Genomic DNA, 16,509 nt, shown 5'->3' with positions numbered 1-16,509 from the left:
TAAAAATGATAGTAACTGTCGAAAGTTTTTTCATTCAACGAGTATTTCGAGTTGTGGCTTTGTTGTTGTTAGTGACTTATTCTGATATACTACACTGTATAAGTTAACATTTGTAGTGTAGCCGTAGAATTGGCCGAAAATGTCGGTTGGTCTCACGGGCAGTCGTTATCGCATAAAATAAATGAGAACGAACAGTGATTAATATATTGCAAACAGGATAGTCAACTTATTTATTTAGTGTTTTATATGTAAATATGGGTATGTAGCAATGTATTTGAATAGTTCAAATTTAAGTTCACTTACGTTTATTTTACAAAGTAGGTGGTGTCTGCTGCTGCGGCCGGAGTCCTCCTTAGGTGGTCACAAAATTGGAATGGACGAGCGAAATTCAGTCCTTTTTCACCGAACCTGCTGCTCAGCAAATTCTATGTTTCTTAACGTAACAAAACAGTTCGTTCGGTGGACTATTGGAAGGTTGACCGTTATGTGCTTAAAATGATTTTACACTTTTACTAAGAAGCGCGCCCACCCAGTAGGAAATTAATGACTAGGCTACTGGCCTAAACATAGTGGAATTTGCTTCCACACACTTGGCTGATTTTGATTACCTTTCAGCTTTGCTTCTTGTGCTGCTTTGGGTTTTTAAACTTCTTTAGCAACTCTATCAATCATCATCTTTTCAGCTTATCTATCTAAGTCCAACCTTTGTGTCACAGTTAGTCTTTGGACTTCATCCATCTTTTCTGACAATACTTCTGGTTTAAAGCCTTCTGGTATTCCAGCATTAGCAAATTTGCATATTTGTATGAATCTTGTATAATCAAAATCTTTTTTGATTGACATGTATTGCTTGAAGGTTTTACGCATGATACAAAAAAACAAGGTAGTTCCATTGTCACTTTTTCGTCGCCATATTAACAACCTGACAATTAAGCAGATTGTGACATTTCGTGCTACCATACCCAATATCTAAAATCCTTCAAATTTTCTTATTATTTTTGTGTCGATTTAAAAATCTTTGTTCTTAAGCATAGTATTTTATTCCTGTTTCACGCGAAAAAGCTGTTAAAATGCATATAAAATTTCTTTCTGTGAAATAAGTGTGAAGTTTGCAACATGAAGCTAGCAACACAATTTTCATGACATTTTTAAATTCACATATAGATTTTAAATTGTGTGAAAGCTGACAGTTTATAGAATTCAGTAGCGGCGAAAACAAAGGGGGGTTAAGTGGTTAAACCTTACCCAAGCCGATCATAAACTTGCGACGCAATTTCCGCGTATGCCTGTCGGTCTTGACAAGAATGTAATCCCTCAAGGTTTAGCTTAACATGGTTTTAGGGATACACCCTGTGATCATGTTACTTTCCAGAAGGTGTCGCGCCCATTTTTCTGTATATATTTCCTTTGGAAAAATGCCTCATCTCAGTGTTCTAGGTAAATGCTTTCAGAGGTATCTATGCGTCACCAGAAATTTAGTTTATACGGCTTATACCGCTAGCTCTCGTAGCTGGCTTCGAGCTCGTTTTCATATACCCCCATTTTTCATATACATATACATATCCATACCAAGTTCCAGGACTCTGCCACAAATATTTCCAGAGATATGCAATATGAAAAATTCGATTTGTATGGGAATCTCCACACCCCCTTTAGATATCGGTTTTGTTTTAGCCTATAACCGTTCTTGGAAAATTTGTGTCCGAAATTTCAAAAAAATCGGTACAGCCGGCATGGGCATTGTGACTCCTCAAGCGAAATGAACTAATGATTGCAAAAATGAAATCAAACGTCGTAGTTAACCAAAAAAGAATATTACACTTCATTCTCTCAACTTCTCAGCTTGTAGAAAATCTAAGAAATATATAAGATAGGATATATTAAAACAGCCTCCAAAATATTTACCAAAAGGCGCCCCTGAACTACACAAATCAGTTTGATTGAAAATTTGTTTTTATCTATTTATTTTATACTTCACTTTTGGGTGTGTTGCTGGAAAAATTTCACGGCCCATGGGTCCCAAAGTAAATTCCATTTGCTGTTAAATGGACAAAGACAATATGTATTAAATAGCAGTGTCTGAATTATATCAGAATCATCGTATCCGATAAAGAAAACTGCATTGTGAAATAATTAGATAAAATGAGGACACTAAAAAAATTTTAAAATATGTTCACTAAAATTGTATTAATATTAAAATAATGATTTGGCAAGTTGTTATCGAATTTAAAGTAAAATTTAAACGTTTTTAAGATAAGACATTATTTTTTTTTAAAAGGTAAATATTAATACAACTATTTTATTTATAATCCCAAATTTAGGATATAAAATCTCCCACACCAAAAAACTTACAATTGGGTAACGCCGCTTCGAATTTTCCACAATTGAGCAATTGTCAAAAATCTGCTTTTTAATCAAAAAGTTGTTTATTGAAACTACCTTCTTTTTTGTATCATGGGTTTTACGTACAACGCTCATTGATGCACGTCTATCTTTCATCAAGCGTGTTCCAACTAATGCTGCACATACTGCTATATGGTATTTAGAGTGAGTTAGATGATGACCACCACTTTGGCAACTCTGGTTTAATGATATGACATTCTGATCATTAATTTCTTTACCCATTTCTTTTATGATGCTTTCAACATCATCTTTTGAGAAAATTGCACCAGCTAATGGTGTCAACATGACGACCTTTTGGTAATATGCAATTTGTTATAGCTGTGCCATCGTAATGGGTGCTAACAGGCTTGCTTGTTTGATAGTTAGAACTATCTTATTATTCTCGGATTTTAGTGGTACTGAAGGCGACTGAGATACCTTGAAAGTGCAAACCATTGCTGTACCAAAATGCAATATTTTCGCATCATTTCATCAATAATGACATCACTGAATCTGAATGATTTCCATATTTTGTCACCATCACTTTTCTTGATGCGACGTGATTCTGGCATCCACGTTGGGCGCCAGTTGGTTTGGTTGTCAAATCAAGACTAATCTTATTTGAATATTCATATTCTAATCTATAAACCGGTTGCACTGTAATAATTTATAGATGCTGTACGAGTCGTATTAATTTTTGTTTTACTCTTAATGTTCGATCTCTCGTCTTTGAGTTTCGCGGATCATTGCTACTGTCTCGTATTCGATAGTACTCCTATCGTACCAGTCGTCTAATGTCGCTATTTTTCTTAATCCGGATGTAGTCGTGTATGATCTTTCTTTAGATCAGATTACTAGATGTAAATAAAAGTGGTATCCTTGATTACCAAACATATTAAATCGTTCTATGTTATTGAATTCATATATAGTATTTTCCTCCATCTCCCTTAAGGGTAGATATCTCCAACTACAAAAAATAAAACCCTTACTACTACTAAGGACTTCATGTCTCTTATACTTGTCTAGTCAATCTCTTATCCTTACTAACTATAGTAATCCTAACTCCTTACTTTAGTCATGATTAGACAAGGTATATTCTAAAAAAAAAAAAAAAAACTAGTAAAACCAAATGCACTTCGGGAAAATAATTGACACTTTAATATAACTGATTTACAAATCCATCCCAGTTCTCAAAATATGTATTGAAGATCATCAATTCACTTAAATTATAAATGGATAATTATTTAAAAGTGCAGCTTAAATCAGGTTTTACTTATGTACATAGAATATTTGTTTCCAAAAAAGCCACACTCATGCATCCTCTCAGAAACGGTACAAAACCGTCCACAAATATAAATATGCACTCTGCATGGCTTTTTACAGCGTATGCTTTGGGACGAGTGCAAAAATTCACTTTGCTGCACACCTTCCTTTTGGTCTACATGAAATTGCAAACACTGTTAATACATCCATTTTTTCATGTGATAAAAATCGTACTTACCTAAAGGGCTACATGTCCAAAACTATTGCTACGTGTTCCTAATTAATCAAATTTTTGTAGATATATTAATTGATTCATGCAAAATTGGCCCATGTAATATCGGATGATGAAGAGTTTACATTAGCATTATTCTATCATTATTGGCTTGCTGCTTATTAACACTTTCATTTGCTGTTACCATTGCTTTATTTTTGGAGACTCGGATGAGGGAGAGTTTATATTAGCTTTCTCAACGAAAACATTAGAGGGTGAAAACGAGCAAGAGTTACGGCGATCATCCATGCATGTTTTACAAAAGAAAGGCGTTTCAGCTGCGAGAAAAAAATCCACATTAGCCTGCACGACACCAACACATTTTAAGTGAAAATAGTCTTTGTAATGAGCACAGTAATGAGGTGCGCTTCGATCGATTCCTATCAACCTTTTGCCCGCACAAGCACGGCATATTTAATTTCGATTTTAGCCATCAATTTATTACAACTAAATCACAAAATTATGAGTCAATGTCTCAAAATAAAACTTAGCACCATACTAATGCACATGAAAAAATATTAATTTGTAATATTAGCAGATAATATAAGAAAAAGTGGAGCGATATATAAACACGTCCCCACAGTACGACCGTTATATATATATATATTGACAGCAGCAAGCTGATACATTTTCCACATTATGCTCTCGATATGGTGGAAGTTAATAGAGGCTTTATAAAATGTGATGGTCCGTTTAGCAAATCCATATACTTGACGTTCTGGAACCAAGATGAAAATAATCCTAATATGCTTGCATCCATTTGCTTTAAGAAGCCAAAAAAATCATAATTTAGATTAAAATTGCCTGAACATGAAAAGTCTTAATAATTCAATGCAAAATGCTGAGATCCAAGCCACAGGAAATATCCAAGCCCCTCTTGAAGAAGCTTTTCCATCTCCAGCCTCCATGGGCAGTTGTCTAACACGTGCTATGGTCTCTTTTGCTGCCATTCTACAAGCATGAATCATAATGCAGGATAAATTAAATCTTAAGATATGAGTTCAAGGGAACTTGTTATAAGACAAAGAGGTTAAGTATGAGCCTCCTAAGGTATGAAACGTTGGAGTCCAACAGAATGAGGAATCTGGTTTACTGGGAATTAAGGTTGACCAATTTTGCCCTGACACTTGTATTTTATTCTCCTTAATTTGCATAATACAATCCTCACAATTTTGATGGAAACAATAACAAGATTCCAAGGAATCCATATTTAGAGAACGCAGATAAGAAAAAGTAGATGTAATATATGTAACTCAAACTGGCCTGAAAATGCAGATTGACATTTTGAGTTCCTTTTGCATAAGTGATGAAAGTATCCGTAGATAATGTCAAAAAAGTTCCAAAATTCAACATGAATTTAACTTACCCTCCTCTGTGAACGGCATTGGTAGCGAATCTGTGTTCCTCGGATCCAGAGATTGAAGAGTCTTCTGGGTTCAACAATTCTAACGAAATTTCTGTTATGGAAGTTAACAAAGTCTGTATACATTGGATGAGATTGGTTCTCGAATCCGTCGCCTATCCAGCAAGAGTGTGAAGATTTATGACTTTTTTAATTAACATGTTTTTTCCGAAAGATTTGACTTTATCTATAGTTCTTGATCCTAAATTTCCATAACTCCAGTCCTGTAATTTTCATAACACCAGTCTACCGGCATCTGACTGTGAAGTTGTTTAGCTGTTGTTGACAACTTATTCATTTTTTAAGTTGTAGAAGTTTTAAAGGGTGACAAACTGTTACTCCTGTAATATAATCTTTGTTCCAAGATTGAGCGTTGTTCCTACTGCAAAATGAAAGATCTACTAGAAATGATTTTTGAGCACATAGTCCAAAAAAAAAAAAAAATTTCTTTCAGCTGACAACTCTCCCCAATATCTCATCTCCATTTTTCGCGGCCATTTTTATTACGATTGCCAATATGCAGTCAGTGTACCCGAGACAGTCTCGTCTCTAAGCAGATCCAGATTAACTCTAATGTCAACTCTACCTGAAGAGAGATCCCTAAGTTGCACACTAGTGTCGTTCTGATTGTTTCCGTGGTACAGTTTTCATAAAGTATGGGTTTGGATTTTGGTTTCTCAAACCATTCTCTTGGATAAGTTGCAACTTTTGTTTCTTCTACTGATTTTACGTCGATATATTTGCTAGTTAAGACGCTATTAATATGCCATTCGTGCTTCTTATGTAGGTGATAGATGGTGTTCCTGATTCTACTACTGATGGAATGTTTAGAGGAAAGGAGCGTTATAATTAAAATTGAAGAACAATTGAATTGACAATTGAAGAAATGTTGTTAAGACAAAAGAAAATTTTGAAGATACATATTCGGCTGAGACTATCGATTGTTTAAACGAGTGTCAGGTAGCCTGGCTAAATAAATTCACACGCACTCTATTCTGTTGAAATTAATATTTAATATGGTGGTCAAGTAATTGAAATTATCATTTAATAATGTTAAGTCGCCGAATCGTCGAGTTAGCTTCGTGCTCGTTGTCGTACCAAATGTTGACTGATTCCAAAATGTTGAACGCTCGGCAAATGATGAACGCATGCCAAGAGTTGCCATATGTTTACACGAGCAATGCATCAATAGGACGCGCTAACCGGTTTTGTTATTTTCTTATTTCGGCCACCCAGCCGCGACATTTAACGACAGTCTCCCACTGCCAAAAAATCCTGCTTGTGATAATATGAGTACCCATCTGTTGTATATACGACAGTAAATACGAGTATCGTGAATATGAACAAACTCTATATAATATACTTTTTTTGCAATGCTGAAACTAAAAAAAGGAAGGAACATTGCTTCTGCATAACTTTTTTTTTTTTTTAATTTATTCTATCTTAAATGCGGCATCAATGCTAGCCTATGGCAATTAAGTTGTGATACATATATACATAATTTTCTTTTATTGTCTTCTATTTCCGCTGTAAAATAGCTTATATGTAGTTCATTTTCACCAAGTCCTAACTGCAGTTTCTGCCTATTGGAAAATGGAGATTGACTCGATGGAGGTATTTGCTGACTCATTTTGAGTACAAGCTAACGAAAGAAAAAAAGCAAAATGCAAGAAATAAGAAATGAGAAATAAACCTTGTCGATTACGATATTTTAAAATTTTTAGAACTTAACTCCTTAGCTGTTAACTGCAGTTAAGCTTATGGTGGAAATGGGCTATTACACAGCGACGAATGTTAGGTAGTACGGCCTTGCTTTCTCTATAATTTTGGTTTATGCCATCAAAATATCTATCTAGCGCCTATTTAAAAATAAAAATAAAATAGCTCTTTAAAATTAATTATATGTACATACATACATACGCCTAAACTCTGATAAATTTAATTCGGTTAGAAATGACGGTAAACATAGCACAAATTAAAAAAAAAAAAACCGAGTTCGAAGTATTTCAGCTCAATAGAAAAAAGCAATTGAACTAAAAATCCAATCCATTTAATCATCTGTCAAATTATGTAATTTTATAATTTTTTACACTCGTCACCAGCCAAAAGTTCATATTGAAACTTTACAGCGGAGGAAAAAAAACTGTTTAAATTTACATAAAAATGCTTTCAGCGCTTTCCTAAAGCCGCTAGTTAAACCTGATAAGGACGATATAAAAACTAAAAATAATGTTTATAATAAATTTATTTACTTATAGTTTTTAAAATTCATAAGAAATTCGAATATGTCATTGGTTTGAGATAATAATTATTATGTTAAATTTGTAGCAGGCATCGAAATGACAAAAAAATGGTGTCATTTAAAAATCACACACTTAATGTCGAGTTTTCACTAGGCATTGCAATGACAAAAAAATGTGTGTCACTAAAAAAATCATGTGGAAATGTTGTTAATGCATTTTGATTTTAACACAATGACTTAATTATTTTTTTTTATGCCCAACTTTGTCATTTAATGCATAGTGGAAATCCAGCATTATTTTTTTTCTATTTTTTTTTTTTTTTGTCATATAATAGCTAGTGCGAAAATCCAACATCAAGTGAATTTGCATTAAGCATTGAAGTGGCAAAGTGGCATTTGTCTCATTTGAAAAATGGCAATTTCAAAACGAACTTCATTACCATTTGTGTGTTATTTTTGAATGTTGCAACATTGTCAATAATATTTTTGGTCGTGTTTTGTATTTTAGGCTGTTTGATCAATAAATTGATCGCCAACTCTTCGTCATAGTTTTTTGTCATTTAATGCCTGGTGGGAATGCAGCATGGGTTAACAAATATTAAAAAAAATTTTAACTATCAAAATGAAAAGCTTAAACAATTATCATTGGGGGGAAAACCAGAAAAGAAAATTAATGCAAATAATAATTTAATCAAAGAAGAAATTAAGTTATAATAAAATTACGAAAACACAGTAAAAATTTATAAAGGCTACGTCGTAAACGAAACCTTTAAACTAAAGTTGTCAACTAAAATGTACCAGGTTTTTTTATACCAATGTGTTCGTAAATATGTACATACATACATACATACATATGTAATTTTAATTTAACTTAGAGTTCAATTTAGAATTAAATAAATTTAAAATATTAGTATATGTTATTGCAATAAGGAATATAAAATATTGTATGTAGAGAAAAATGAGATTTTGAATAAAAATAAACTAAAGATAAAAATTCACAAACATACTGCACGCAAAAAGTTAGAATAAAGTCAATTATATTCCAAATAAAAAATCACTTCTTATTTCGGCATTTATTTATGTAGATAAGCAAATATATTAAAGGCGGCTTTATTTTGGCTATTCGTATGTGGTTTTATTAATTTTTTTCTGAATATAATCAGCAATTCACTTAGTAATCAAGGCAGCCTCTGCAGATTTTTAACCAGCTCAACTAATCATGTCAGCATATTGGTTTAATGTGGAGCTGGTTTCTATGTACATACATACTCACAGATGTACACTAGGCGACAAATGAAAGTGTACACCTTGCTCTAATATAATATTCATAATTATTTTCATGAAAAATTTTTTGCATTATATATTTTTGAAAATATAGTTCATTCTATAATATAAACTATATAAATCAAAGTTTCACACTTTATATAAAGTTCACAAAAATTCAAAAAAATTTCATCCAAACTTTCAACTTTTTGTTCCGAATTTCTGAAAACTTTTCGTGTATGTAGTCTTGTAGCCCATTTTAGTCTAATGAAGTGCAAGTTTCAAACGACTACGAAATCTTGTTGATTTTTGAGAATTTTTTTTTTTTTTGGAGACGGATTTTTGCATTATGTTCCATATAAGCATGCATTTCTTATGAAATAAAATTCGAGGGACTGTTAGCAGCGAACTTTCAAATAATCAACCTCAGTTTTTGTAAATTGCACTTGTTATAATATAATAAAAAACACCGCAAAAGCAATCTCAAAAAAATAAAAATAAAAAATTCTAAGAAACCAACGCGATTTGGTAGCCGATTGAAACTTGCATTTCATTAGACTAAAATTGAATGGGCTCCTTACTCGAAATTTTTCTAGAAATTCTGAATGAAAAGTTGAAAATTTAGATGCATTTTTTTTTTTAATTATTATGAACTTTATATAAAGTGTGAACCTTTGATTTTTATGACTTATATTATAGAATAAACGAACTATATTTTCATAAATAAATAAGGCAAAGAATTTTTCATGAAAATAACTATGAATGTTATATTAGAACAAGGTGTAAAGTTTCATTTGTCGTATAGTGTATATTCCTCTATCCAGTTTAAACGTTGCATTTGCCAGTCGAAAATACGCTTAAGTCAGCTTGCAAAGAGCATGAGCATCACCAAGAAGCGAGTTGGAGGATCAAGAGCGGTACTTGGTAATAGTGATTTCATTGATATGAGTATACAGAAATGCAAATATTCATGTGTATATTAAACTCATTAAAAAAAAAAAAATTAATTTTTTTTTCTTTTTGCAAAATCCCCTGTGATATATTTTCGGTACAGTGAAGAAAGACACCTGTCCAAAGCGCAGACCTTGATGTTAAGATCTAGAGGTCCATATACATAAATAACGCAGAACATATTATTTATTATGTTTTATATTTAATATAGAAATTCACAGTCGCGAAAATATTTCACAAGGGATTTAAAAAAAATACATACATACATATATATGTCATAATTAACTTTATTTTAGTTTCGTTTCAGCTCACCACCTACGAAATTCGCTCGACTTTATATAGCGGTTCCGCAGCAACTTCGAAAACCTACAATTTTTGCTCTCAAGATTGGTAAAGGATACTGCCGAGCGCGAAGTTTCTTTCTTATTTGTAACGAGGTTGAACGCTTATATATTTGAGGAAGTCACATTGAATTCATATTGAAAGGCATTGAAATTCACTCGGAAGTGATATGCAGAACCTGTCTGATAATTTTCTTTTTTTTTCAATTCAACTTTCTTTTAAGTATTAGATTTCATAGTCCGAAAAAGAAAGTGATATCTTTTTTTATTTTAATATTGGTATTCATCTTAACGCTTAAATGCCTCGTAAACGCGTAAACCCCGTAAATAAACCGATTTTCCATACGAAATTAATTAAGCTTACGAGGTTTATGTGGTTACGAGGCAATTTTCCCGTTTACGTGAAACTTAGAAACACTTTTTTCTTTAACTTTAGATTTTATTGTTTTAAACAGAAAAAATATGTGTTTTTAATTACATTTAATTTATAGTTAATTTTTGTTCAATTTATGCTTCCTTTCTTAATATAATTATCTTTGAATTTTTAGATTTTATTGTTTTAAAAAGTTAAGGTTTTTTTCTTTTAATTTTTAGAAACCTATTTAATTTTTTTCTTTTAGTTTGATTGACATTTCTTTTAGTTTCAATTTGTTTGTTTTTAGATGTTATCGTTTTAAAAAGAAAACTACTTTTTTCTAATATCATTGCATTTTTAAGAATAAACTTAATAGGCCTCATGCATAAAAAGTGAGCTCAAGCTCAGACTCAATTTTTGCACTGCTGGATTGAGATCAATCCCAGGAATTTGTACTGAAAATCGAGTCGGGGCTTAAGCTCCCTTTTTATACATATGCCCAAATATCTTTTATTTGATTTATTTATATATATTAGATTTTGTATAACAAGAAAAATATTTTTTTATTTCACTAATGTTAGTTTTAGGAACTTAGTACTTTTTTTATTTAATTTTTTCTTTCTTCATTCCATTTTCTTTTAATTTTTATTTATTTTTGTAAAAATGTTTTTTTTTCTTTTATTTTTATAAGTTTTTATTGTTTTAAAAAGAAAAAAAAATATATATTTTTTTTAATTTCTTATTTTGATTTTTTTAACTATTTTCGCTGTTTTAATTTTGTTTTTCTTTACTTTTAATTTAATTTTAAATTTTTATTGTTTTAAAACGAAAAGCAGACAGTTAATTTTTTATTTTTAAAAAACTTATTGCTAAAAGGCTAATAGAATAACGCTTGGAACTCCTGGCTAAGAACTAAGAATTAAAGAGTTTTATAGTAGTGTCGAAAGCAAAGAAAAAAGTAAAAAGTAAAAAAAAGGTGGTAAAATGAGGAGCGTTTCTAAATCGTCTAATCTTCGAGTAACCCTGCCATTCAAAGGTAGTTGGAGATATGTGTTTCGGAAACAACGCAAGTCAAACAAAGAAAACCATCCTTTTCTACAATCAGTCGACGCGTGTCTGGAGACAAGTTAAGTTGTACTACTTCATTACATTTTCGTGTAATTTTTTATCTTTCCAGAATCAGCGAGTCTTGAAATAATTGATCACTGAGAACCGACCTATCGCTCCAAAATATCAAAGAGAAGCGCTCCTAGAATACCTCTTCATTACTAATTTTTTCGACTGGGATATACATACAATAATTGTATCCTGTTTTCTATGAAACTGGATAAAAGAACAGTCATCATTTCGTTATGGGCATTGTTTCCTCAAAAATGTTGCCACAAAGTGGTCTCAAAGAGGGCGCTAAATGCTTGCCGACGATATCCGCTTTGGATCTGAACGTAATAGGTGTAGTTTGAACCACTAAGATAAGGCTCCACTTGTGTCGCCGTGCCGTTATGTTCAACTCATAAGCAGAATTAAAAGGCATGTGCATAAATATGTATAAAGTATCAGTAAAGTTATCAATATGTTCTAAAAAATATTATGGTCATAATTTCTTACCCTCAACTTTAGGTGTGACGATTAACGCATTTGCAAGCGCTTGTTTTAAAATTTAACGTAGCTGAGAATTGTTTCAGAAGCCGATTAAAGGAAGGAAATGGAATTACGTCAACAGGTAAAAAGTGAAAAATAGTATCCTTAATGAAAATATAACCTATAGGCTTTCCTTTTGCATAGCGGTAGTCCTTTTCGGACATACCTACGAAAACTATAGATTTCTTCGATTCTGATATTAGTATTACGGCGACGCCTTGCTGTGGTTGTTCTTTTTTATTTGGCGCTGTAATCGCCTAAGGCCGTGGTTATGCCACCAATTTTAATTGGCAATCAAAAGAGAAAAAATTCGGTGATTGGTGAGAAGTGGTTACGCTCTGTTTGCTGATTGGCGAGCACAGGGTTGCTTCTTAAGAAATGCCTTTTTCCATTTCATACAATTTCGCACACAATGGCAGCACCGAAGTAAAAATGCAACTAAAAATGCATCAAAATTGAAGTGGGGAAATGAATTTTTTTCTTTCTTTAATATTTAATTTTTATAATAATATTTTTTTTTTTAATATCTACTTTATAATAATAATAAAAAAATTCGTTTTACTATTCTAATACTTTTTCGCAAAATAGCGTATTGCCACCCTGAAAAATTGGCGTGCTGGCTGTTCGGTTCACCCAGCAAATCGTGCTGGCTGTTCGATTTCGAAAATTCTCTCACTCCGCGCTGTGCACAACAATAATTGCACGGTGATTGCCAACCGAAATTAGTGGCGTAACCACGGCCTAAGCAATTTTGGCCGAGTTCAACAAAGCACGCCAGTCGTTTATTTTCTGTCTCCACTGACGCCAATTGGATATGCAAAGTGCAGCCAAGTCTTTCTCCTTGTCTTGATCTTTTCATCGCATCGGCAACAGTAAATTTGTCAACTACGCTGTAAGCAAAAGCAAATGATTTCATGTCTCTTTTCGCTTTTGCTGTCTGCTTTCGCTGTTTTATTTTTCTTCAGTCGCAGCTTAGCAAAAGCAAATACGTTGAAAATCGTTAAAAATTTCAAACCCTGATTTGAATCTCGGCTAGTAGGTTGTCAACTCCAGCAGCTTTGTGGTTTTTCAGCCTCGTAATTGCTATTCGTACCTCGTCATAGTCAGGTGGAGGAACATCGGCTGGGAGATCGGGTTTGTCTTCTCCACAACCTTCAGTGCTGCTACCATTAAGTGGGGTGAAAACATAGATGTAATACTTTTATATTGCTAGTACAATATGATCACAATGTGTTTTCAATTCGAAATCAAAGAAAGACAGCCTATGAAAATTTTTGTGATTGTAGAAGTATACGTGTATATTTGTAAACTATGTACTACATAGAATGAAGTGCCATATCATAACAGGGGCGGTTCAGAGAATTAAAAATAAACAAATAAAAATTGTACGGTCTCATGTTTCCTTCAAACCGCAGTTAACTCAAACGAATTTTGTTCAAAATTAAATGTTGATGCCTAAACGCTCTTAGACTGTCTTTGCACCTGTGCGGAGTTGACTTGACAACTTGAAGAACGCATGGACGGGCCATAATTCGAAATTTTTTACAGCGAATATGATGTGTATTTACTGCTATCACCGCTAAAAGTGTAAATAAATTCTCGACATACACCCTAAAGTCCAAACATACGTCACAAAAGAAAATTAAATTACCAATTTCTCATTTGCGGGGCGCTTCGGAATCGAAGCATTAAACTTTGCGCCTATTTTCTTATTCTGAATCGGCATTTCGGCGAAAATTTGCTTTCATTTTCTAAATATTTACTCTCTGTCAGGTTTTTGTTCATCTAGACTCTAGGTCCTAGAGTATTTCTGCTTCAAGAAGTAAGTTTTGAAAAAAAAAAAAATCCAAAATTTTTTGCGGTTAGGATATGTCGACTTTTTTCGAAGCTCTTCGTTTTTTCGATATCCCAAAAATTGGAAAATAGGAGGTGTTATTCCTAACTAATGGCGTTTTCTTTTCTACCGAAATATGTTGCCTTCTCAGTGCCCTCTACGCACAAATACTAAGGAGAGGGCATTGAAAAGGCAACAATTTTTGTAGAAAAGAAATCGCCATAAGACAAAACTTATTTACACATGAAGCTGTGTGGCATATGACAGTTGACCGAATCCAATAAAGTACGCTATTCGTTTCTGTTCTGGGCTTATTGACGCCAACTGGAAATGCCAACTGATGCCAAGTCCTTTCATAACTGGTACCTTTATCCTCTGCCACCACAGCGGCTGCAGTGTTTCTCATAGATATACAAATGTTGTATTTTTTGTAGGGCTGTGCGATTATTCGATTACTCGAGCAAGTTGGTTAATCAATTATTCGGTTAATCAATTACTCGAGTAATCAAGATTTTGATTACTCAAAACGATGATTAATCGAGTTACTTGAAATATGATTACTCAAAAAAAATAATTTTGCTCGTTAAAAGAGTTTGCTTTGAAAAATGCTTATTTTCTTTTTTACATTCTGTATATGAAAAAAGTTTTTCGTTTTAATTTTTGAAAACAGAAACGTTGTTTTCAAAGTACCAAGGAACTTTAACTACTTTATACATATGAAAAGAGTTGAAATGTTGATTACTCATTTTACTCGAAATGTTGATTAATCATAAAGCAAATTACTCAAATATTTTTTTTTTTTTTGGTTAATCAAAAATCTTGATTATTCGAGTAACTGAACTTTTGAGTAATCATAATTTCCAATTAATCGAATAATTGAGTTATTTACTTTATGATTAATTAAAATTTTGAGTAATCAATTAATCGCGCAGCCCTAATTTTTTGTTAACTTTTCATGTGAATTATTTTTCGATAAGAATTTGTTAAACCGCTCCTGAATTTTGAGAAGTAAAAATGTCAGTTTGAGTACATTCTCTTATCGGATCTCTCTTTCTTTTTTGAATATCTCGACACTCTGATGTTGGGGAATGTACTTTGAATTTACTAGCAATATAGAAGTACTACATATGTATGTATATGGGTGGAAAAGTGTTTCCATAATTTATTTTCGTTCTGCACATCGGCCACTAGGTCGCCATTATTGTTCTTACAAGATTTCGTCCTGGTCTTGAAATCTTTCGTAAGTCGCCTAACTCACTGATACAATTTTCGGTCGTTTTTCCTGTCGGCCAGCATTTCAAGCTCTTCTCACTCGAAAGATTTTACCTCACAGGTGGTCCCATATTAATTTGGTTGAAATCCGATCATCGGATCATGATTAAATTAACGATAATCTTAAATTTTTATAAGAGAGTTGAAGTCGGTTTTATTTTTTGCTCTAAAAATTACTTGTTTATCTCCTGCTTACCGTTACATGGTAAGCAGAGTGGTGTTACCTCTATTTCTAACAATTTCGATAGTATGTTCAGTTGGACTTAATGAGTTAAACTTATATACATTTGTAGGTATAAGTGGGCGGTATCACGCCCATTTTCTAAAGTTCCATAAAAATGTTATTTATTTTTAGGCGATTGTTGTATCAATTTTGAATAAATTAGGGTCCTTAAATTTCGAAATATCGAAGTTTCAAGGATTTCTGAAGTTTACCGTTATATGCAAAGTGGGCATAATTTTAGTCCGATTTCAACGTCTTGCTGTTATATGGCAAGTATATTAATTCTATCGGTGCCACGTCCATTTTCCTAATTTACCGTTATATTGGATGTTTGCGTAGTTATTCAGCCTTATCATGAGTTTCTTTTCCCCGAACCGGTTCACTTTTCACTTTTGGTTTCCATGGTTTACTATGGGCGGATGACAAATTTTCGGGTGAATTTTTTTTCAGGCGAAACTCAGGATAAGGCAGATTGTCTGATTTCAAACATTTTCTGCCGTTTGGTATGTTGTACCGAAGCCAACAACTGTGCCAAGTCTGGGAGAAATTAGTGGAGCGATTACCAATATATATGTACACATGGAATCATAAGTGGGCGTGGCTATGCCCAATTTCCAAAAATTTATATTATTCTTATTTTCCGCCTAAAAACCATCGTAAATATCAGTTCTGAGTGAATAAGCTTCAGTGTTACTTAAATATCGTAGTTTTCGTATTTCTGAAAACTACCGTTATATGGGAGGTAGGCGTGGTAGTAACCACAATAGTCCGATTTTGCCCATTTTATATACAATCCGTCCTACGCTCACACAAGAAGTACACGTACCAAGGTTCGTTACGTTATCTCAATTTTTACTCGAGTTATCGTGTGCTCAGACGGACAGGCGCTCGGACACACGATCGCGGCTTAATCGATTTCTTTTTTCGTTCTGAGCATTTATGTATGCATTTGTCTATATCTTTCTCGATTCGTTTTGGCTGTTACAAACAACCGTTATTAGTATTATTAAGCTAAGTAAACTTAAGAGCTATGGCTGCCGTGGCCTTAAGCTAAGTTCTAAATTATGGCTTA

General features: G+C 32.9%; 1 protein-coding gene across 1 annotated transcript in view; it reads right to left on the bottom strand.

Annotated features, from left to right (window-relative positions):
- The window catches only part of LOC118735769 (long-chain fatty acid transport protein 4), a 62,572-nt gene that overhangs the window by 45,546 nt on the left and 517 nt on the right, over positions 1-16,509 (bottom strand). The window lies entirely within an intron of this gene.

Source organism: Rhagoletis pomonella, unplaced genomic scaffold (genome assembly GCF_013731165.1).
Source record: "Rhagoletis pomonella isolate Grant_MI unplaced genomic scaffold, Rhpom_1.0 Rhpom_scaffold_00003, whole genome shotgun sequence".
Lineage (NCBI taxonomy): Eukaryota > Metazoa > Arthropoda > Insecta > Diptera > Tephritidae > Rhagoletis > Rhagoletis pomonella.
Note: the sequence above shows the minus strand (reverse complement) of the source record. Positions and strands in the feature narration are given on the sequence as shown.